The sequence below is a fragment of the Oryctolagus cuniculus genome, chromosome 9, assembly GCF_964237555.1.
Source record: "Oryctolagus cuniculus chromosome 9, mOryCun1.1, whole genome shotgun sequence".
Lineage (NCBI taxonomy): Eukaryota > Metazoa > Chordata > Mammalia > Lagomorpha > Leporidae > Oryctolagus > Oryctolagus cuniculus.
In genome coordinates, this window is record NC_091440.1 from 125,779,970 (window position 1) to 125,803,323 (window position 23,354).

Genomic DNA, 23,354 nt, shown 5'->3' on the forward strand with positions numbered 1-23,354 from the left:
TGCTTCAAACCAGACCGTGTTCAAACATGTTATCACAAGTTAGTATGAGTTTGTTTTGGTGCAAAAATAAAATGTGAAATCCATGCACAGTTTTTTCATAGTATGCATTTTTCATGAACCCTTTGAAGACTCCTCACAGTGGAGGCAGTGGTACTGTATTTGTTCTTCCCCATAGGGTGGAACCTTCTCTGTGGTTTGGGGGGAAGAAAGGCATCTAATCAATAGATAGAATACTGCAAGAATGGAGCAAGATGACTCTTTTCTCATGACTTGTATTTTGGGAAAAAAGGAGAAGTGCAGAGAATATGTCTCTACACCACACATGTTGTGTCACTCATCAACACATTCAGTAGCTAGAGTGTTCATTTTCCAGCTACAAAAACAAAAGGTCCTATGTGATTATTCTGTAATTAGCTGGTAATTACAACATCATAAGTGGATATCTGTCAGTGTTTCTAGACCTTTCAGTCTGCTGGGTAATTGGATCTGGAATTCTTATGAGAACTTGGGATCTTTGAAAGTGCTTTCTTGTGATTGGTGCCACATGAGACAGAGTGAGGCTGAAATGCACCAGGAGTTTTGCAGTGGCTCTCAGACCACATTCTCTAAACACATGTAAGAGCTCTCCCCAAACAACTCTGGGTTGTTGTAACTCAAATCAATTGTAATGCCCACTGATTTCCAGTAAGTACAAATTTTGGGTGTGAAAGCAAGGCCCATGAATTTTCTTTACACAAGCACAGTAGACGTTTCACTATGCCTACATGAATGAAGAACCAGTGGGGGTGTCCAATATGGGTATGGGAGTCCAAATAGCTGTGAACTATGTGGGACCCTGCATTGCCATGTGAATTTTCTCCCTCTGAGATTTTCCATCACTTCACACGGAAGGTTTCAAATATGAGGCAATACTTTTGGAAAATTTAAAACAATAATAAAATGATTTTATATTCCAACCTTGCCCAGAAAAAAACCTCAGCAAGAAGGCCATCTCTTACTCATCTCAATGTATTCTCTGCTACTAATTACACATTTCTTGCAATCCTGTGGTTCCTGCCTTGACTAACATTTTGCATGTTGCTCAGTTGAGACAAGTTCTCCAATAAGTAGTTTGGGGATGAACAAAGAAAGGGAAGAAATTAGAAAGTCTGAGGTAATTCCAGTATTTATAGGGGCATGGGTGAAATCCAGTAGCTTGATACTTTCTGGTGTATAAATGAGGGGTGAAATATAAAAGCTTATTGGCAACATACGTGAAATGATGAAAAACATGGGAGACAACCTCTAAATCCATTCCATAAGAGTAGAGAATTAAGGAGGACTCTTAAAGCCTTTTCTGGAAGGTGTCATTCCTCTTACGTAAAGCTAAGTTTTTTTGTATCATGAATGTTAGGCTTCACACATTTATATTTTTTCTTAACAGAACTAATATAATTCGGGGCAAACACTGTGGCATAGTGGGTAAAACCACCGCCTGCAGTGTCAGCATCCCATATGGGCTCTCTCTCTCTTTCTTTCTCTCTCTTCCAAGTAAAGTGAAAATAAATTAAGTTTAAAAACATTTTATTAGGGGCTGACGCTATGGCACAAGAGGTTAAAGCTCTGGCCTGCTGTGCCTGCACCTCATATGGGAGCAGGTTTGAGTTCTTGCTACTCCATTTCTGATCCAGCTCCCTGCTAATGCACCTGGGAAAGCAGTGGAAGATGGCCCAGGTGCTTGGGCCCCTGCACCCAGAGTGGGAGACCTGGAAGAAGCTCCTGGCTCCTGGCTTCAGATCACCCCAGCTCTGGCCATTGCAGCCATTTAGGGAGTGAACCAGCGGAGAGAAGACCTTTCTGTCTCTACCTCTCTCTGCATCTCTGTCTTTTAAGTAAATAAAATAAAATTTTTAAAAAAGTTTAATATGTAACACTTGTACCTTTTAATGGGGTACAGTACAATTAATTTATACTCTAAATACTTTTGAGGACCCCAAAGAGTTTTTCTTTAAAACAAAATAAGGAATCCACTTCATATTAACACAAACAACAAATACTAAATTGAAAAACAGTAACATATTTCAAACTGAAAAATATTAGTGGGAAGACTCGGAGTGTTTTATAATGTGGCAAATCTTTTACAGTTCAAACTCACTGGAAGACACATTTGCGTCTGTGTTCAAACTGCTACGACAGGTTGTTTTGGTCAAACTTTTCAAACTTGAAAAGAGAAGAATATTTTGTAAGTTTTTCAGATATTTATGGATGTTATTTCATACTATAGTAAAATTCTTCAAAAGTTCCTTAAGGCAACCCTATCAATGGAACCCTATCAATGAATTTTCATACTCCATTAAAATCAATTGATTAATCTTGTACTTTTTTATACATTCATAACTTGGTATCATCATTACCGGGATATGGAAAAGACAAGTTTATTGAGTTATGCAGATCTTCTAACTACTGACATTTTATTACATTATGTAAACATTATCACATTTTAAAAAACTTCACCTTTTTAAGGGTGAGCACTGTGGCACAGCAGCTTAAGCATCTACCTGTGGTGCTGGCATCCCATGTGGACACTGGTTCAATTCCCAGCTGCTCCGCTTCTGATTCAGTTCCCTGCTGATGGCCTGGGAAAGCAGTAGAAGATGGCCCAAATGCTTGGGCCCCTGTAACCACGTGAGAAACCTGAAGGAGCTGTTGGCTCCTGGCTTTGGATTGGCCCCACTCCAGCCGATTTGGCCCTTTGGAGAGTGAACCAGTGGATGGAAGACCTTTCTCTCTGTCTCTCCCTCTCTCTAACTCTGCCTCTCAAGTAAATAAATAAATCTTTTTTTTTTTAAATAACTTTACCTATTTGTTAATATCACTAGTTCCTTGGCAATAAAACTATCTATCGTTTTCCTTGTGATAATGAATTCTTTTAAAATATTTTGTTTATTTGTTTACTTATTGATTATGTATTAGAAAATCAGAGGGGGGAGGGAGAGGGATAGGGATAGGGATAGGGAGAGGGAGAGGGAGAGGGAGAGGGAGAGGGAGAGGGAGAGGGAGGGAGGGAGGGAAGGAAGGAAGGAAGGAAGGAAGGAAGGAAGGAAGGAGAGAGGAGGGAGGGAGGAGGGAGGGAGGGAGGGAAGGAGGAGGGAGGGAGAGAGGAGGGAGGGAGGAGGGAGGAAGAGAGGGAAGGAGGAGGGAAGGAGGAGGGAGGGAGGGACCTTCTATGTACTGGTTCACCTTCCAGATGCTTGCATACCGCCCAACCTGGGCTAGGCTGAAGCCAAGAAACTGGAACTCAATGCAAGTTTCCCACATGAATGGCAGGGACTCAAGAACTTGAACCTGCTGCCTCCCAGAGCTCATATTAGCTGAAATCAGAGAGAAGCTGTGTTCTAACCCAGGCACATTGATTAGGAATATGGACATCCCAAGAGGCTCTCAACTGCTGCTCCATACTCCTGCTGTTTCGTTTTGTGTGTGTGCTTGGGAGACCACCTACAAAATGCCCAAGTCTGAATAATCATAGTTTGTCCCTAAGTTGGTTTTTCAAGCAAGAAGGTACTGTCTTCAAAAACCCTGCAAGAGGTCACAAAACGCAAAATAAAACCACAGCATGTTCTTTGGATGCAGCTTTCTTATTGAGTGTGCAGCCTTTCGCAACATTTGAGACCCAGAAAATTAGTACTGTTTACTGCTTCATTAATGACATTCTTAAGTAAAGTTGACCTTTTATTTTTTTTGACAAATGTGTAAAAGTGAACAATGTTTAGTACAGATTGGCACCACTGCCCTAATTTTTGCCAAGTACTGAGCAGTTTTACCCATCATTTCATTGGCAACATTACTGCAAAATATCAATCCAACCAAAAGGCAAGGTTCATCTTTACAGTATCATGAATACACTTTCTAACCTCTGTAATGCTTTCAGGAACCTCAGAGGACCTAGGTAGTACTTCAACGACAGTTCTATAGTCATTAAATATTATAATGATACTAAATTCCATTCACCAAATTCTGTAGATATTCTGGAGAGACAGTGGCCCAGCCCAAAAGAAACAAATGACATTGTCTTGGTCTTCAAGCAAAGTATCAAGTTCACTGTATGCAAGTTGTTCTATTTAGCTATGCTTTTCTAAGCAGCTTATATTATATTATATTATTTATTTGAAAAGCAGAGAGATACATATAGAGGCAAATCAAGATCTTCTACCTACTGATTCACTCTCCAACAACTTGAGTTGGCCCATACTAAAGCCAAGAGTCAGAACTCATTCTGGGTATTCCATGCTGATGCCAGGATCCAACTACTTGAGCCTATCAGGGTGCACATTAGCAGGAAGCCAGAAAATGAAGTGAAGTTGAGTCCCAAACGCAGGCTCTCTAATATGAGATATGGATGCATTAATTAATATGCCAAATGCTTACCTGTTTGACATGCTTTAAGCTAAATCCATATTAACTTTCTAAAACTATATTTATTCAATTTCTGTTATTTACTTTAAAGGCAAGGGCGGGGGAGGGAGAAGAGAGGAGAAGAGAGGGGAGGGGAGGGGAGGGGAGGGGAGGGGAGGGGAGGGGAGGGTAAAGAAATCTCCTATCTATGTTTCACTCCCGAAACCCTTGTAACAGCCAGGGTTGTGTCAGTCCAAAGCCAGGAGCCTGTAACTCAATCCAGGTTTCCCATGTGGGTGGCAGGTACCAAAGCACTTGAGCCATCATCTACTGCTTCCCTGGGTGCACATCAGTAGGAACCTGAAGTTGGAAGTGGAACTGGGATTCAAAGGCAAGCATTCTAACATGAGATGCAGATAACTCAAGTGGCATCTTAAGCCTGGCACAAAACACCTGCCCCAAGCCATATTATATTAAGAATAAAACTATCTGAGAAAGTATTTCTTGATTTAATGGATTTAGGCACAGTGGGAAAAAAAGAGGCAAACAGAGCTTTTTGAATTTACAGTTTCTGAGATGTTTACAGTCATGATGATAAAGGGGACAGCCCCAACATGGAGACACAATGTCACAAGTTCTGAAAGAGAGGCCGGTGAGATGTGCATGGGTCCCCAGGGAGGAAGTCTCAGTGAGACCAGCACTGAGTGAACCCCTGGAAATGGTTCTTCAAGGGCGGCTTCTGACAGCCAAGCATTTTCCCCTGCAGAATGGCAGAAACCACGTGGTTCTCCTGGGTTTCCCAGCTCACTCCTTCCTTTCGTTCACACCTCAGATGTTAGTTGTAATCCATTCTTTGACTCAGCAATGAAAAGAGAAGGTCTTTTTTCTTTCTCAGTAACCTGATCACATACAACAGACAAAATAGGAGGAATTGAGCTTCTAAAATGATATTAAACTCAGTTATGCAATGCAATCCTTTTAGAAAACGTTTCCTCCTCTCTATTCTTCCTAATCCCATGAATAGATGTGCGACAATGAGACACAGTTATTAACATCACCAACAAAAGTCATCTTTCCATTCCACTCCAGTTTTTAAAAGTAATGCATACAGGGCCCAGTGCTGTGCCATACAGGTTAAGCCACCATCTGCAGTGCCAGCATCCCACACAGGCACCAGTTTGAGACCTGGCTGCTCCACTTCAGATCCAGCTCTCTGCTATGGCCTGGAAAAGCAGTGGAAGATGGCCCAACTCCTTGGGCCCCTGAACCTGCATGGGAGATCCAGAACAAGCTCCTGGCTCCTGGCTTCTGGTTGGTGCAGTTCCAGCTGTTGTGGCCAACTGGGGACCCAGTGGATGGAAGACCTCTCCCTCATTGCCTCTTTTTCTCTCTGTGTGTAACTCTTTCAAATAAATAATTAAATAAATCTTTTTTAAAAAGATAAACTAACTGTTAAAACACTACTCCACATTGTGATGATGTATTTGGTTTCATAATATCCTGGGTTTCTGTTTTTATTAATTTCTTGCACTTTGATACATTCCTGGTAAGGCAGGTAATTATTCAGAAACTACTGTGGGTCCATCCTGATGACCTCTCTGAACACAACACACAAACACACACGTGGTTACACATACAAAAGTCTATGTGTATGTACTCACACACACACTCACCTATGAGGGGTCTCCAAAACATTCATAGAAAATACACACATATTATTAAAAAAGAAAGTATGCATTTCAAAATAATATTTCAATTCTATTTTTGTCCAAGCTTTCTGAAGTACCCTTGTAAGATTTGAGGCATCATGTTTTGATACTTTCTGATGATTTTTGTTTAAGAACTTTAGGTTTGGATTATTCTAAGTAGAAAGATGTCAGCATCCCAAACTCATCAATGTCACTGAGTGATGTTGTAGCCCAGTCTCCCAAATAAGTTAATTGTTTAGGAGACTCAAATATCCTCCTTCTAAAGTGTTGTCTCTGCTTAGTCTTGAGATACACATACTACGAAAATTCCCGTAGTTTTTCCTATCTACTTTCTGAATAAATTTTTTTTTCTGAATACAAAGGCCTTTATCATTGGTGTCCTAACTCAAGATAAATGGCTGAGAGCAATTCCAACACTTTTCCTCGTAGAAAATTACAGCACTTTTTATTCTTCAACTAATTTTGTTTTTTTCCAAATCCTAACTTACTATATTAATAAAAATACATTATTTTATACATATGTATTTATACATATTCAGAATGTACACAATACATTCTGAATGAAGAGATATCTAAGGTTCTATTACTCTGCCAACACTGTCTATCTTAAATAATAAATGTACACATTTTTACAGTCAAGGCAGACAGTGGAAATGAAGTACTTACTATAGTAGGATGAGTGACTCTTTCTGTTCTTCATTTATTCATCTGTGTTCTCCACCCAACTCCCTTCCTCAAGGGACTGGTTAGGATCATTCGCAGAAAAACAAGTCTTTGATTGTTGAGTTTGGCTTATTCTGCTGTTTAGAAGGTGCGACAATTTTATTCCTAAAATGAAAGAGACAGATTTTGTAAGCCAGAACACACAAGGGAAATCCACTTTCCTTGAAAAGTCTGGCACCTTCTTAACCTGGCACTTAAGGCAGTTCTACAGAAGGTCTACTTTCCATTTGCACAGAGCGAGAGCAGCCTTCAGGGTAGTTCACAGGCATGGCCGCACAGAACTGACCTGGGCCCTTCAAGGAATGACGAGTGTGCATTCAACATACCTGCTGCTGGGAGAGCCTTGGGACCTTCCTCTGTTTACTTGGGGCTCTCTCTGCCTTTGATCTGGTACAAAAATTCCACATTTTCCTGAGACAACCCCAAAACATCCCAGAGGCCTTTATCTTGGTGTCCTAACTCAAGATAAATGGCTGACAGCAATACCAACACTTTTCCTCATAGAAAATTACAGCACTTTTTATTCTTCAACTAATTTTGTTTTTTTCTAAATCCTAACTTACTATATTAATACAATACATTTAAATAGAAGACAGATGTGAATCGCCTACCTCATATTGTTAGAGGAATTAAGATGGTTGAAACAGTGTCAACTATGAAATCATCAGAAATATCTCAGAATATCAATAGAAATTTTATTGAGCAAGTCCCCTGAAAATGTTGGTGATATTTCATAAACAATCTCTATGGTTATCCAAACATTTTTGACTATTTTCCTTCATTAAAAATCATATTTCAAACAAATTATTAGCATGTTGTACAAAATAATGCATTTGGATATCTATTCAAAGCCACAAAAGAGAAAATACAATTTTTCAAACAAACATAAAATTTGGGGACTGAGACCAAGGTCAAAATAGTATAAATGTAAAAATAAAATGAGCTTGGTATGCATTTGTAGAGAGGCTAACGTTTGTTGGATAACCTATGCAATCATTTATATTACCATCCTTTTGCAAAAGGTATTAAAACTCAACTAGGATTCAAATTTTAGATAGTCATTTTTCCTATTAAAACTTCATTATGAGTAGATATTGGACTGCAGTGGTGCCTAAGTGACACCAAAGCAACTAGTGAGCATTTTGGTGCCAAGAAATGGGTTTGATAGACATTCCTTAAGTGAATTGACTGACTTGGACTGTTATTTTGCCAACTTCTTTTTCATGTAGACACAGTCTAAGAGAAAAATAGCTCTACTTATTTCCTTTGGCATTTATTAGGCAAATGGGTTCCTGTAGACAAGTTGTTCTCCAGTAATAGAACAGCTAATAAATCTAACCTGAAGACTCTTCTTAGGCTGCCGATTATTCTTGAGTGTTTGAGTTCTGTTTTTATCCACCCACAGTTTATAGTAAGCTTGGTTTTTCTATTGCTCCTAACTCCCTTCATTCTGTTCTTGGCCATATATGGGTAGGATTCAGTGCTCAACAAAACTTTAAAGTCAAAACATAAAATATATTTTCAATAAGTTAAACATTTCACCATCCTAATGACTCGATCTGTCTCTTGAAATTTCATTGATTCTCCTATAATGTTGAGACATGAATTCCCACAGAGTTCCTGATGTCTAAACAACTGGGTCAGTAAAGAAGCAAACTTGTTGTTGCAAACAGAATTTTTATTTATCAAAATCTATTTGAAAAACAGAGAGATAGATAAAAGAGACAGAGAAAGAAAGGAGGGGGAGAAAGAAAGCGGAGGGAGAAAGAGAAAGCGTGTCTTTCATCTGCTGGTTCATTTCCCAAATGCCTGTTCTTACTTTTCAAATAAAAATAATGATAAAATTAAACAGAAATTACAAAAGAGTAACCTGTCTTTCCTCTTGATTTTTCCAAACAAGAAGAGAAAGCACAGACTGCACTAGCCTTATCTTATTACAGCAATATCTTAAAGATATACAAGGGCACATCAAAAAGTCTGTGGAGAAAAGGAATGACAAGATATGTTGATTGGGATGCAAAAAAATGTGAACCCTAGGCACAGTTTTCACAAATATTTTTTATGAAAGACCTGTGAATAAATTTTCACTTCATTGTGTCCAAATAAGCATAACTTTTAAATCAATTTTTCATGAATTTCTTGAAGCACTACATACATGTGAGGGCACACACATTTCAAATACTGAGTTCTGAGTTGCGAAAGGTGCACATGGAGGCTGTTTTTGCTGCAGTCACTGTCCTGTGACCTCTCCCCTCACAATGACAACACCACAGAACAGCCTGCTGACATAATGAGTCTGCACACCAGCACCTCCCTTCCTCCTTACATTAGGAAAGAATTCCATATGTGAGCCTACCCGTCATCTCCAAGGAAGGGCCAAGTGGTTTGGATAAAACAAGATCTTAGCTGAACCTTTGCCTTCAACTGAAATTGAACCTAAATCATGTTTGAGGTTCAAAAAGTTGAGTTAACTTTTTCCCCTTTATTTTAATTTTTGTGCATCTCTGCACTTCCTGATTTTGGTTGGGAGTAGAAACCAAAATACCGCAAGAAAGCTATTCTTGTTGCATTTCCAGCCTTTCAAAGCCAAAAAGCACTAGAAATCTCATGAAGAAAACAGTTCCCACCTAATTTCTAGCCCCAAAAGGTTCAGATAAGTTTGAATAAACTTTGGATAATGTTGCATCTATTACTTGGAAAATATCTAAGACAGGCAGTGGTAAAAAGCTCTGAGATGATAGAAAGAGAGAAGGAAATAAGATGACAACAAATTGGACATTTCTTCAAATCAAACTCAGGATGCTATCATAATCAAACCAGCATTGGCTTCACAGCAACAATGCCAAAATATCACAAAATCTGGATGAAAAATTTGAGCTCAGCTTTTAACTTCCTAAGTGTTGCCCTCTTCAACCTACTCTTCACATTTAGATTATCTTTCAGTTATTTAAAATGAAAGCAACAAAAGCAATTTTTAAGTATCTTTATTTGCTACTCCTTCAGGGATCAGAAGTCCTTAAAGGTATATTAATGTTTCTAGCACTTAATTGTGTAAAGTTGTCTGCTGGTTTATAACAGCCACTCATGCGTTCCACAAGGACTTCAGGAGTTCTTAGTGTGCAGTCACTAGAAGGAGCTAAAGGTGAATGCTGAGTCAGAGAGGTCCTCTCTAGTGGAGGAGACAGGTAAGCGAACGAACGAGCAGAACCTGACAGAGGCTCCTAAGGAGAGCTGGGGCTGCGGAGGGCGGGGGCATTTGGGAAACTCTAAGAAGGCCCCTCAGGCCGTCTTGGTGCTTATGAAAGATCTGAGGGATCTCAGGGACTGCTGACCAGCAGGATGAAACCCATATTCTCTGGGGCAAGGCCTGCCTTTGTTATTTTAGTTTTCCAGTGTAACGTGACAGCATCATGACCCGCTGGCATGAGGCAGTCAAAGAGGAAGGATGAGAAGGCAGAACTCTTAACTCCAGACAAGCACTTGTGGAGGGCCCAGGTCGAGCTCGGAAGACTGAGAAGCACAGTGGTCAGAGCATCTGACACAGAGACCAGACAGGCTGCAGGGCAGACATACAGAAACGGGGTAGGGTCAAAGGTGAGGAAGACTGGCAGAAGGGAGGGTTTAGGGACACAGGTCCAGCCTTCCTTTGGACTCTGTAGGATCAAGATGTTTATTACTATTCTTTTGTTGACATAATTATTTAATGCAGTGCGGTGTTATGGAAACCCACAGGCTATAGAGTCAGACACAGTTTTAACTCCTGGCTCCACATCTTATGAGTTCTGTGGCTTTGGATGATTTAGTTAACTGTGCTTAGCCTCTGTGCAGTGGTGATGACAACCTTCCCATCTTAAGGTTGATGTGAGAAGCAAGTGAGATCCGTGACATTTTATACAGCCCCGCCATGCACTCTGCAAGCTAGGTAGTTTACCTCCCTCTTGCTTCAAGCACTGACCATTTAGCCTCGGCACGGACTTCTCTCTACGCAGCAGAAGGCCCGCCTCACCTGCTCATCAGCTCTCTCTCCTTAGGAAGAGCACTCTCCCTTCTCTCTCACTGCAGCTTTCAGTCGTGTGCTTCCCAAGGTGTCCTTATTCCCCCAAACACCAATGATGAACATCTCATTTTAGAAATGGAGAAACAGCGTCAGACAGGTTAAGTCATTTGCCCGTGGTACAGCTGACAAATTATGGCTTTTGAGTCAAATCTGTGCCTGTGTGAACCCACAGTCCGAGTTCCTTCCGCTAGCCTCACCCTGTATCTGCAAGGCAGGGAAGAGCGCACCGACGGGGAAGCAGAGTTTTGTAGACTAAAGTTTGTGCAGGGAAGCAGATTCCAGGAATACTCGCATCAAGAGGTCCTGTTTTGGGAGAAGTCCACATATATTTCCTTACTCTGCCAATGAAGTAAAAACAGGATAAAGAAAATCTTCATAATCTTTACTAACAACTGGGAGGGGTTGGGAGCTAAGCTATCCCCTACTCTTGTATGCAGTCAAGTGAGTAGTCCATTCTTTGAAGATAAATGCATTTCTGTTTAAAGATATTCTATATAAGCTGGTTCAAGTATTAAAATTATGCAAGGCAAATAATCCACCAGTCAGTATTCTTGCCAAAAAAAAGATTGAAAAAAAAAAAGGCTTTACCCTGAATACAGACAGCTCATATGTTGGCCACCAGGGCAGATCTGAAATTTAACTCTGTCTGAATTCATTGCATGAATTTTCAGGTTTTGCCCTGGACTTCCCAGCTCATTTATAGAGAAGGAGAAAGTTTACCATCAACAGCATGAACGTTTTGCTGTTTTCTTTTGCAAGTGATGGGTACTTTGTCCAAGAAACAAACTTTAATTCTCTAGGCCTTTGGGGCTAGAGATTGCCACCACAGACAGACACAGTCATAAAGAGATGGTATGACATCTCTCTTAGATTTTCTTTATACGTTAAGATTGTGTAGATTTTTAAGATGAATTTTCTCCCATGAAAGGACTCATTCATTCCTCTAAGGGAAACCTTTAAGTAAAGACACACTCATAGCTGTCTGTTTGCCAGAAGCTGCAGTTTCAGGTTTCTCTAGGGGAGGATGACCACAAATGCCACTCTCTGGCCTCAATTAAAGGACTCATCTATAGCTGGTGTTTGAGGTTGAGCCATATACAAATAGAATTAGGGCCAGCCTTTACCAAGGTGACTCACGAGAAGTGCCCTGGGCTCTGCCCTGGGCAGGGCCTCTCATCTACAGAGGACCTCCTTGGTTTTGTGGTGTCTCAAGCAGAGTACTCTGTGGACAGGGGGAGATGGGGAGTGAGTTTGGGGAATACAGTGTAGTTCCTACGCAGGTCTCAAATCTCTGTGTTCTTCAACCACATTTCTCTCTTTTGACCCTGACTTAATTCAATGATTCCCCCATTTCATGCACTAGTTAGATAAAATAATAACAAAATGCACCTGTTATGGGTTTAACTGACAGCCTGCTTCCCTATTCATATGTTGAAGTCTTAACCTCAGTACTTGAGAGCATGACTTGGTATTTACAGAGACAAGAGAGCTAAAGGGATGTCGTCAGGTGGACCCAAATCCAACACATCTGCTGCCTTGCATAAAGCCTGAAGATTATGACAGGGGGGTACACAGGGGGGCTATCACGTGAAGACAGGGAGAGAATGTGGCCATCTACAAGCTCAGGAGAGAGGCACAGAACATTCTTTCTCACAGCATACAGAAGACACCAACTGGCACCTGGATCTTCCACTGCCCCTCAGACCGTGAGACAACTTTCCATTGCTGATGTTTCTCGTCAGTGTCCTCTGTATGGCAGCCCTAACAAACTGACCTAATACCATTTACTGACCAGTAACTGTAAGCCAAGTAGTAGCTCACCTGTTACAAATACATTGTTGCCTCTAATTCCCACAACATCCCAGCCCCATTTACAGATGAAGAAACCGAAGGTCAGAAAATCCAAGTAATATACCCAAGGGCACACTGCCAGTGGGAGAACCAGGATACCTTCCCAGGTGTTCCTGAAACCCGTTTGATTTACACTACTTTGTGAGCTAATATGACAAAAAGGCTCAAATGGAACTGGATGAAAATAATCTCACACAGCATGAGCACAATTCACTTACTGATATTTACCAACACAGACATGATAAAATTAGGAGACCTAAGGTTAAAAACAGTTTCCAGTTTTAAGTTTTTCTTTTCTTGGCTAGAGCTTTTTCCTTAAATGCATTGCAATTGTTATATCCTTTAAAGAAAACCTTAGTATGGATGACTTTTTTTCATAAGTTTTCTTTGCATGTATCTGTTGATTGGTCCTTTGGAATTTCTGATTTATAACTGTATTGAGGGCAGTGACTACAATAATTTAGTTGGTCTGAATTTAATTCTTTCATATGATTTAAAGCACAAATTCTTCTCTTACTGAAATAGCTAAATTTGCCACTGCAGATCCTATAACACTACCTACATTTAATTAATCTCAGTATAATAAGTATATACCTGATATATGGAATATACCTGAGGGTACTTCAAAAAATTCATGGAGCCAGCACCATGGCTCACTTGGTTAATCCTCTGCCTGCAGCACCTGCATCCCATATGGGCGCCGGGTTCTAGTCTCGGTTGCTCCTCTTCCAGTCCAGCTCTCTGCTGTGGCCTGGGAGGGCAATGGAGGATGGCCCAAGTGCTTGGGCCCTGCACCCACATGGGAGACCAGGAAGAAGCACCTGGCTCCTGGCTTCAGATCGGCACAGCGCTGCCTGTAGCGGCCATTTGAGGAGTGAACCAACGGAAGGATGATCTTTCCCTCTGTCTCTCTCTCTCACTGTCTATGACTCTACCTGTCACATTAAAAAAAAAAAAGTTCATGGAAAACTGAATTAAAAGATACGCTTATTTGGGCAAAAAAATATTTTAGAAATCTATGCACAGTTTTATCAAATTATGCATTTTCCATGAACAAAACTGGGAGCTGGGAACTTAATCCAGGTCTCCTCTTGGATGGCCATTGCCCATGGCTGAGTCTCAGGGTCTGTGCTGGAGGAAACTGTAATCTGGAGCCACAGCTTAGCACTGAATCCAGGTATTCTCATAAGGGATCTGGATGTCCCGAACAGTGTCTTACCTGCTAGACCAAATGTCTGCCTGTAACTTTGCTTTCTTTTTTGAAAGAGAGGCGCGAGGGGAGAGTGGAGAAGAGGGGAGAGCAGAGGGGAAGGGAGAGGAGGGACAAGGAGGAGAATGGAGGGGAGGGTAGAGGAGGGGAGAAGAAAAGGCAGAGAAGGGGAGGGGAGGAGAGGCAAGCTCCTGGATCCTGGTTTCAGATCAACCCAGCTCCAGCCATTGTGGCCATTTGGGGAGTGAACCAGAAGATGGAAGACCTCTCTGTCTCTCTCTGTAACTCTGCCTTTCAAAAAATAAACAAATCTATTAAAAAAATTGCCGGGCCACCGCCGTGGCTCACTAGGCTAATCCTCTGCCTTGCGGCACCGGCACACGGGGTTCTAGTCCCGGTCGGGGCGCCAGATTCTGTCCCAGTTGTCCCTCTTCCAGGCCAGCTCTCTGCTGTGGCCAGGGAATGCAGTGGAGGATGGCCCAAGTCCTTGGGCCCTGCACCCCATGGGAGACCAGGAGAAGTACCTGGCTCCTGCCATCGGATCAGCGTGGTGCGCCGGCTGCAGCCCGCCAGCCATTGCGGCCATTGGAGGGTGAATCAAGGGTAAAGGAAGACCTTTCTCTCTGTCTCTCTCTCTCTCTCACTGTCCACTCTGCCTGTCAAAAAAAAAAAATAAATAAATGAAAATAAAAATAAAATAAATGCTGGTTGGGGCTCCAATATCCCAATCAGAGTGCCTGGGTTTGATTCCTGGCTTGGCTCCCGTCTCTGACTTCCTGCTGATGCAGATGCTGGAGGCACCAGTGATGGCTCAGATAACTTGGTTTTGACTTTCATGTGGGAGACTTGAGTTCCTGGTTTATGTCCTCAATCCCAGCACTGGCCTCTTATGGACATCTGCGGAGTGAACCAACAGGCAGGATCTCTCCCTGTTTTTCTCTCTGAAATAGATAATTAAAAATTAAAACAAATTTGTCGGACTTCTCTGAGAGGATGAAAATTTGTTTGAGGGGCTGGGGATGGCACAGTTGAAGACTTAAGAGAACTTTCAGCTACACAGTTAGGATGTCTCTATCATTTTTGATTTAATTATTATTCACAGTCTTCCATAAAAGATAAAAATATTATTTATTGGGACTTTACTGCTTGCTGCAAACTCTGATGTTTAAATCACTTTATGTTTTGACAAGCAGAGTTAGACAGTGAGAGAGAGACAGAGAGAAAGGTCTTCCTTTCCATTGGTTCACTCCCCAAATGGCTGCTACAGCCAGCGCTGCGCTGATCCCAAGCCAGGAGCCAGGTGCTTCTTCCTGGTCTCCCTATGTGGGTGCAGGGCCCAAGGACCTGGGCCATGCTCTACTGCCTTCCTGGGCCACAGCAGAGAGCTGGACTGGAAGAGGAGCAACCGGGACAGAATCTGGCGCCCCGACCAGGACTAGAACCCAGGGTGCCAGCGCCGCAGGTGGAGGATTAGCCTAGTGAGCCACGGTGCCGGCCAATCACTTTTGGTTTTTCATTCAAATGCTATGACTTTTATTTTTACATGTGTGTCACTGACTAGTTAGATTTAATAACATTTACTGAATTTTTACTTTCTATCCCAGATTTGCTGTTACATTCCCCTTGTGCTCCATAACACTTTGGTGGAGGGTAGACAAAATTATGAGAACACACAGAGAAGACTTAAGGCTACAGATCCCAAATTAGATTTTCTTGGAACAATGAAGATATTGCTTTGTGGTATATTACTTTCATTGCTCCCAAAGAAAAGTTGGTTGTGTGTCTGATTTTTCAATCCTTTGTTCTCTAACACAGTAATTCTTCCTCATGACTTTTAGCATTTACTTTGCATGTTCAGTATCTGAAGATGTAGATCTTCATGACACCATACATCCTGCTCAGCACTTGCTGAACTCACTCAGCGTGAGGACTTGGGGCTTGCTTCAGCTTTGCAAAGCGTGTTTGGTTGTGTCTCTTATTCCATCCTTGCCTCAGGGCCCTTCATGCTCATCTTCAGTATCTATGCCCTGGCTGTGAGGAATTCTGCCTCATCCTTCATCTCTTCTAAGTCCTGTTCACACATTCTCTGAGGCTCTCTTGCATTCATTCCCAGAGAATTACCAGGCCTAATCTGTCATCCCTACATATACTCTTCAACTGCATTCATTCTGATGCTTAATCACTGGAATTCTTTTTTACAATAATCATTTTCATCTTTGAGATCTCTGGTTGGTTCTTTTAAATTATTGAATTAATTTATTTTGAGAGAGAGAGAGAGAGAGAGAGAGAGATCAACCTTCCATCTGCTGGTTCACTAAGCAAATGCCTGTAACAGTCAGGGCATGGCTAGGCTGTATCTAAGACGTGGGAATTCAATCCAGGTCTCTCACGTGGGTAACAGAGACCCAAGTTGTTATTGCGTCCAAGGTATTCATTAACAGGAAGCTTAAATTAGGAGTTGAGCCACAACTCAAACCCAGGCACACTGATGCAGGATCCAGGTGTCCCAAATATTGCCCTAAGTGCTAGGCCAAACTTAATATCACGGTAACATCAATGTGTGATAATCCTTATGAAATTATTTATTATTCTTTTTCAAAAAAATTAAATGGCTTCATTGACACAGCATTCTACTATTATGCTAGTTGTCCACACAAAGCATATACATAATTCATTGGTTTACAGATGTCACAAGGTTGTGTAAACTGTCAACGTAACTACTCTGCTATTCATGGATGGAGAATTCTACAGAACTCTGTAAGAGGCAGGTGGAGCATAGTGCTGTTCAAGACTCACATCCTTGAGGATCTCCTGTCTAGTTATTCTACCATTATTGAAGATAAGTTTTCAGATATTATTTGGAGATACAAGTTTTCAGATAATATTGCTGAACAGTGTATTTCTCCCTTCAGTTTGGCTAGATTCTATTTCTGTCAATATTTTGGGGTTCTATTACTTAGGATGTATATGTTCATAATTGTTTCATCTTCCTGATGAATTATTTTATCATTATAAAATGTACTTTTTTTTTGTCTAGTAGCAAGTGTTGTCCTGAGGTCAGTTTTGCCTGGTGTTAGTGTAGTCATTCTGATTCTCTGTGGATGCTGTTTAGGAAGCATACCAATTTTCTTTGTTTTATTTCAAACCATTTTCATCTTTGAATCTAAATTATTTTCATTTAGACATCATATAGTTGGATATTGCTTTTTGAATCTTGCCTGATAAAACTGTCTTTTGATTAGATTCTTAGTTCATTTAAAGTTAATATTGAAATGGTTGGAATTATAGCCATTTTACTATTTATTTTCTATTTATTTCATGTCATGTTTTCTTTTTGTGTTAAGTGAAAACTTCCTAGTATAATATTTAAACTCCCTTATTGATCTTTTCAATGTATTTTTAAAGTTATTTTCTTAGTGACCTCTTTAGGGCTTACCTTTGAACTATTCAAGATCTTTTTAAAATTTATATTAACTTAATTCTAGTTAGATATCCAAAAGTTTTTAACACTATTCCTTTTCCATTTTTGTTATTAATTTTATACTACTTATATTTATATTAAAACCTAATGATTTTTAGTATAATTATTTCTTTCTATTATTGTATGTCTTTTGAAGAGCTGAGACAAGAAATGAGTGAAAGTGCTTAGTCATGGTTTTCTGTTAACATTATTTACTATTTGTGATTTCCTCTAATTATTTCTGTGAATTCCGGTTCCTATCTGGAATCACTGATTTACTGTAATATAGCCACACCCTCAACCACCTCATTTGTCTCTAATACATTATATTTCTATGTGTTACAATCCAATAGATCAATTATATACCTATTTTACAAATTTTTTTTAAATCAGAAAGGAAAAATGTACATTGAAATTATTATTTGATATCATTTGATCTCAGTTTGAAAACTTTCTTTAGACTTTCTGTGAAGTCAGGTTTCCTAGCTACCAGTTACTCAGTCTTTTGTTGATCTGGGCATGTGTATTTCACCTCCATTTTTGAAAGACAGTTCTGCTAGATATTAGATTCTTAGTTGACAATTTTCTTCACTTTGAATATGTCATCCCACCACCTTCTGGAATCCACTGCTTCCAATGAAAAGTCAGCTGTCAGTCTTATGGGGCCTCCTATATGTGGCTTGTCATTTTTCTCTTGCTGGTTTCAACAGTTTACCTTCCAATATTTTGCCTATGATGTGCATGGATATGGAGTATTTTGCCTTTTTTTCTACCTAGAGTTCTTTGATCTACTTGGACATTTAATGTTTTCCATCAAATGTGAGAAGTTTTTAGCCATCACTTCCTTGAAAATATTTGTTTTTTTTCTGCTCTTCCTTTCACGTGTACTCCCACTGGGGACTTACTAGTCTGCTTAGTGCTGTCCCACATTTCTCTGAGATTTTGTTCCTGTTTACTCACTGCTTTCTCTGTCTTCAGATTACTTGATCTCTCTCAAACTATCCTTAAAGTCACTTTTCTTTTTTCTACCAGCACAAGTCCACTGGCCAGTCCTTCTAGTGAATTTCTCATTTCAGTTACTGTATTTTCCACCGCAGAATGTCCTTTCGTTTTCATACTAATTTCCATCTCTGTATTTCTCATCTCTATTTGTTAAAAAGCTGTCATTCTACCTTCTTTTGCTTCTCTTAGATAGTTTTCATTGTTTCTTTGAACAGATATCAGCAGTGAGTTTTAAGTGTTTGCTAAGTTCAACAACTGGAATACTTCAAAAGCATTTTACTTTAGTTCATTTTTTCTGTATATAAATTATATCCTTTTGTTTCTATATATGTCTCATGTTTTTTAAACTGGAATTTTTAAGTAATATATCATGGCTCTACATGCTAATTTCTTTTTTTTTAATTTTTTTAACTTTTATTTAATGAATATAAATTTCCAAAGTACAGAATATGGATTACAATGGCTTCCCCCCCATAACAGCCCTCCAACCCGCAACCCTCCCCTTATCCACTCCCTCTACCCTTCCATTCACATCAAGATTCATTTTCGATTCTCTATATACAGAAGATCAGTTTAGCATACATTAAGTAAAGATTTCAACAGTTTGCTCTCACACAGAAACATAAAGTGTAAAATACTGTTTGAGTACTAGTTATAGCATTAAATCTCAATGTACAGCACACTAAGGACAAAGATCCTACATGAGGAGTAAGTGCACAGTGACTCCTGTTGTTGACTTAACAATTTGACACTCTTGTTTATGGCATCAGTAATCACCCTAGGCTCTTGTCATGAGCTGCCAAGGCTATGGAAGCCCCCTGAGTTCACGGACTCGGATCATTTTTAGACAAGGCCATGGTCAAAGTGGAAGTTCTCTCCTCCCTTCAGAGAAAAGTACCTCCTTCTTTGATGACCCATTCTTTCCACTGGGATCTCACTCGTGGAGATCTTTCATTTAGGCTTTATTTTTTTCCCCCAGAGTGTCTTGGCTTTCCATGCCTGAAATACTCTCATGGGCATTTCAGCCGGATCCGCATGCCTTAAGAGCTGATTATGAGGCCAGAGTGCTGTTAGGACATTTGCCATTCTATGGGTCTGCTGTGTATCTCACTTCCCATGTTGGATCATTCTCTCCCTTTTTGATTTTATCAGCTAGTATTTGCAGACACTAGTCTTGTTTATGTGATCCCTTTGGTTCTTAGTCCTATCATTACGATCAATTGTGAACAGAAATTGATCACTGGGACTAGTGAGATGGCATTGGTACATGCCACCTGGATGGGATTGAATTCGAATCCCCTGGTATCCACATGCTAATTTCTATACCCCCTATCCTTCCATGGACACTGTCATTTCTGTGTGATTTGTTCACTTAGTGACTTTTCGACAGTTTATTTCCACAGCAATTTACAAGCTCTGTTGCTGCCCTCCAAGAGGGCAGAGCCTTGGCTATACGCTCATGCACTCTGACACTTCTCCCCACGAGATGGTAGTGGTTTTCTTTTATTCTCGTCTTTTATTCTTTTCCCTTGAACTCCTTGTTTAGTTTCTAGATATTTCACCTTCAAAGACATCACAGCCAACTCTGCATCCACTGATTGCTAACTGATCACTCCATTGTTACTGACAACACTCTATGGCATAAATTGCTCCTCTATCTGATCCAGTAAAATTCATACTCCCTTGAAAGCCTCTTTGAGGCAAGCCTTGGAGACACTCTCTGACTGAATGCAACATTTTTTAGCTGAATTTCCCCCCTGATTAAACTTCTGGGTGGGTCACTGTTTTACTTGTTGCTACCATGGAGCTACTAGTGTCTTAATTGCTCACTATCAAATTATCCATAGTTTCCAACAGCACCCTTAGACCTGCCCTTCCCTATGGTTTGTACCAGGTTTGCACAGCTGCAGAATTTTCTGTTCTTAGGAACTGCCTTTCCCCTTGGTCAGAATCTTCAACACCACTGTTCTGAGTGGGTGTTGGGGACAGTGACTCACTTCTCTCAGAGGGATGCCCTTGTTCTGTAAGCAGAGGCATGAGTCAACTGACAACACCTGGGTCTTCACGCACACCTGTTCTAGCATGCAACCTCTGCTGTATATGTGAGCTGAGGCAACACCACTATGACTCCAATACTGCACTGGGATAGAGGTTCCAAATGGCTATGGGGGGAAGAACAGAGTCCAGACCTCTCAGCCATGCTAGTTTGAAGTAAGAGTTTAAGCAACACAGGAATAGAAGTGATAAGAAACACTGGCAGTATTGCTTCTTCTGGAGAGAAACCATATCTCTGGCCTGGGGGCTGGGAGAAGGTACCCTATATTCTCATATTTAACCAACTGAAGAGAAGCTACTGAGTTAAGGGCAGGGAAGGTGAATACTGTGGCTCAAGTGACAGAGATTACTTCTGTTCAAACCAGCAGCTATTAGAATTTCATGAATAAATATTTCTGCATTTGCTGTATGACCTTTGGGCACTTCTCAGAGACATTAAATTATTATTTTATTTTCACTAGTTATAATTGTTTTTTTGGGAAAAGGATCTGCAAAGCCCCTCATGCCTCATGATGCCATCTCTTTTTTAAGTCTTCTTATGCTGGCCTAATTAACTATATTTTCTAGTAATGATAATCTTTACTGCACAATGCAATCAACTGAAAAGCTGAAAAAAATCCTAATACTTTCGGCCCAACCCAGATATTCTGCTTTAACTGATTTCTGGTTCAATTTAGACATCACAATTTTTAAAAAGTTCTTTAGGTTATTTTTATGTACATTTAAAATTGAGGAGCACTTCTTTGAAATGAGTCTCAAGACTCTTTCTCATAGGTCTTTTTCTTGTTTTTCTTTGTTCTTATAATTTCCCCATAAAGGATGTAGAACCTGGAAGTCAAAGTGGTTGCCTGTGTTCTCCCAGGTAACTGGTGTCATCATAGAGGCTGCAGACCTGAATCACATTAAGGATTCTCACTGTGCCACACTGCCTTATAAAAACTCTCAACTAATTTGCACTTTCCACAAATGTTTGAAAAAAATTTGTGTAATCTTTCAAATCTCTGCACAAGTTGATATTGGCTGGTATTTACTCTGATGTGCTTGATATAAATAGGCTTATTTGACAACTATACCTTGAATCAATGATCAAATTCAACAAAGATAAGACAGTCAGTGCATATATGGACACCAACTGTCTCTAACTGCCATGTATTTTAACAGCTAACTGCAAAATTCTGCTCCTAGGAGAAAGTATTCTAAGGAGTTGATGATCCACTCCTCTGCTTCAATGTCCGGTGACCACTACTGCCCTGATGCATTTGGTTGGTCAGAAAACACAAAAAAGCAGGTGAATACAAATATGGGTAGGTGGGGTTCAAATGACAAGAGGTGAGGACAATTTTACACAATGAAGAGATATATTTTCTTCTTTCCGAGGAGGAGAGAAGCGAAAGGCTAGCCAAACTTGAAGAAGAGAATCAGAAGTCTTGCACAGCACAAAAAGAGCAATTGTTACTTTTGAAATTCAAACTCTCCTTAGAGTTTAGTTTTTAAAGGGCAGTTGACTGAAATAAAAACAACTCTGGTTAAAAACAAGTGGTGATTCAGTTTAAATGCTGAACAACATTCAACTTCAACTCTTTGGAGACCAAACTTAGGCTGTGGGACAATTTGGAAACATCAGAAAACTGATCATGGTCCCCAGGTTTTACTAAAAGAGATCAGTTTAAACAGCTTAACTTCATCTACTCCACCCCAACACTGGGCAAAAACAAGGATGGCGGCATAAATGAAGGTTTAGCTAGACCTTTATGGCAAATAAAAAGTTTAAATAGGTTTTGAAGTTTTTTATGAAAACTAGATTCAGTTCCCTTTGTCAAGGGTCATGAAAAGTATTTGCCTTTTTATTAAGACCTCATGGGATTAAAATTCATAATCTGTCAGTGGAAAAATGGGGTGGGTCAAAGGCTCCTTTAATATTTCATATCACACAATCACATATTTAACCATTTAGGCATTATGCCTCTAAGCTGTGACCATTCAACTCAAAACACCTCTACCAAAGCCCTAATTTATCCAGATATAGAAGTAAATAAGGCAGTTGTGCAAATTATGAAATAAACAAAATTGGTCTTTTGGTGCTTAGCTAATTTTTCTGTGTCCAATAACCAGCGTGCTTAATATTCTCCATTTGTCTGGCTGGATCTACATTCCATCCTTTCCCACGTTTATCTGTGGCTGGGCGCTGGAGCTATTTGGAATCCAACTGGAACACTTCCTTGGTCTCTTTCATTTGCATTTAACCAGTGAGAGTCACGGCACCAGGTTAAAGGTGGGAGGAGTGTCTGCAGCACTTTCCCTGCAGCCAAACTCTTCCTGACCAGGGTATGGTCAAGGCTGATTCCTGGAATAAAGATATTTTTTTCCATCAGTGGCCCTCTCCACAGCGACAACCACAGCTCTATCTGGGATTACTGAACTATCGGCTGCCGCTGTTGCTAGCCTATTGGTGGGTTTCCTTCTCTCCTTTTTAGTTCTGGCCTCATCCTTACAAATATTCCCTTCAGCAAATCTTGCTCAAAAACATCTGCTGGCTGTCAGTTTCATCTGTAGATGAGAAAAAGGAATAAACTGGTTAAACAGTCACTGAAACCAGGCTAATTCTAGGACATATGTAGAGTGGTTTTAGAATAGTTACTCCACTCTCCCATGGGGAATAACTACCAACAAAAGTACAGTGCTTATGTGTGGTTTCTTGTGCCTTTAGTCTTTCAGTTTTTATGTATTTCCAGTTACTTAGCTCCAGTAGGTAGTTAAATTTGTTAGTTTTAACTATTCCTTTAAAGTTTCATTTTATTCAAGAAATCTTATTGAGTGGCAACTGTGAGTCAGTCAATGGAGTTTATAGTTTAGTGGGAGAGATAGACTGAGACACCTTGCCCTTACTTTGTGACTAATTCATTCCCTCTACAC

The 23,354-nt window shown here is 40.2% G+C and overlaps 1 long non-coding RNA gene across 1 annotated transcript in view; it reads right to left on the bottom strand.

Moving 5' to 3' along the window:
- LOC138843895 (uncharacterized) overlaps nucleotides 1-23,354 on the bottom strand; it is a 229,928-nt gene that overhangs the window by 58,149 nt on the left and 148,425 nt on the right. Inside the window, exon 3 of the long non-coding RNA XR_011379047.1 lies at nucleotides 6,750-6,911. This is a non-coding gene — a long non-coding RNA (uncharacterized lncRNA). The remainder of the gene's footprint in view (nucleotides 1-6,749; nucleotides 6,912-23,354) is intronic.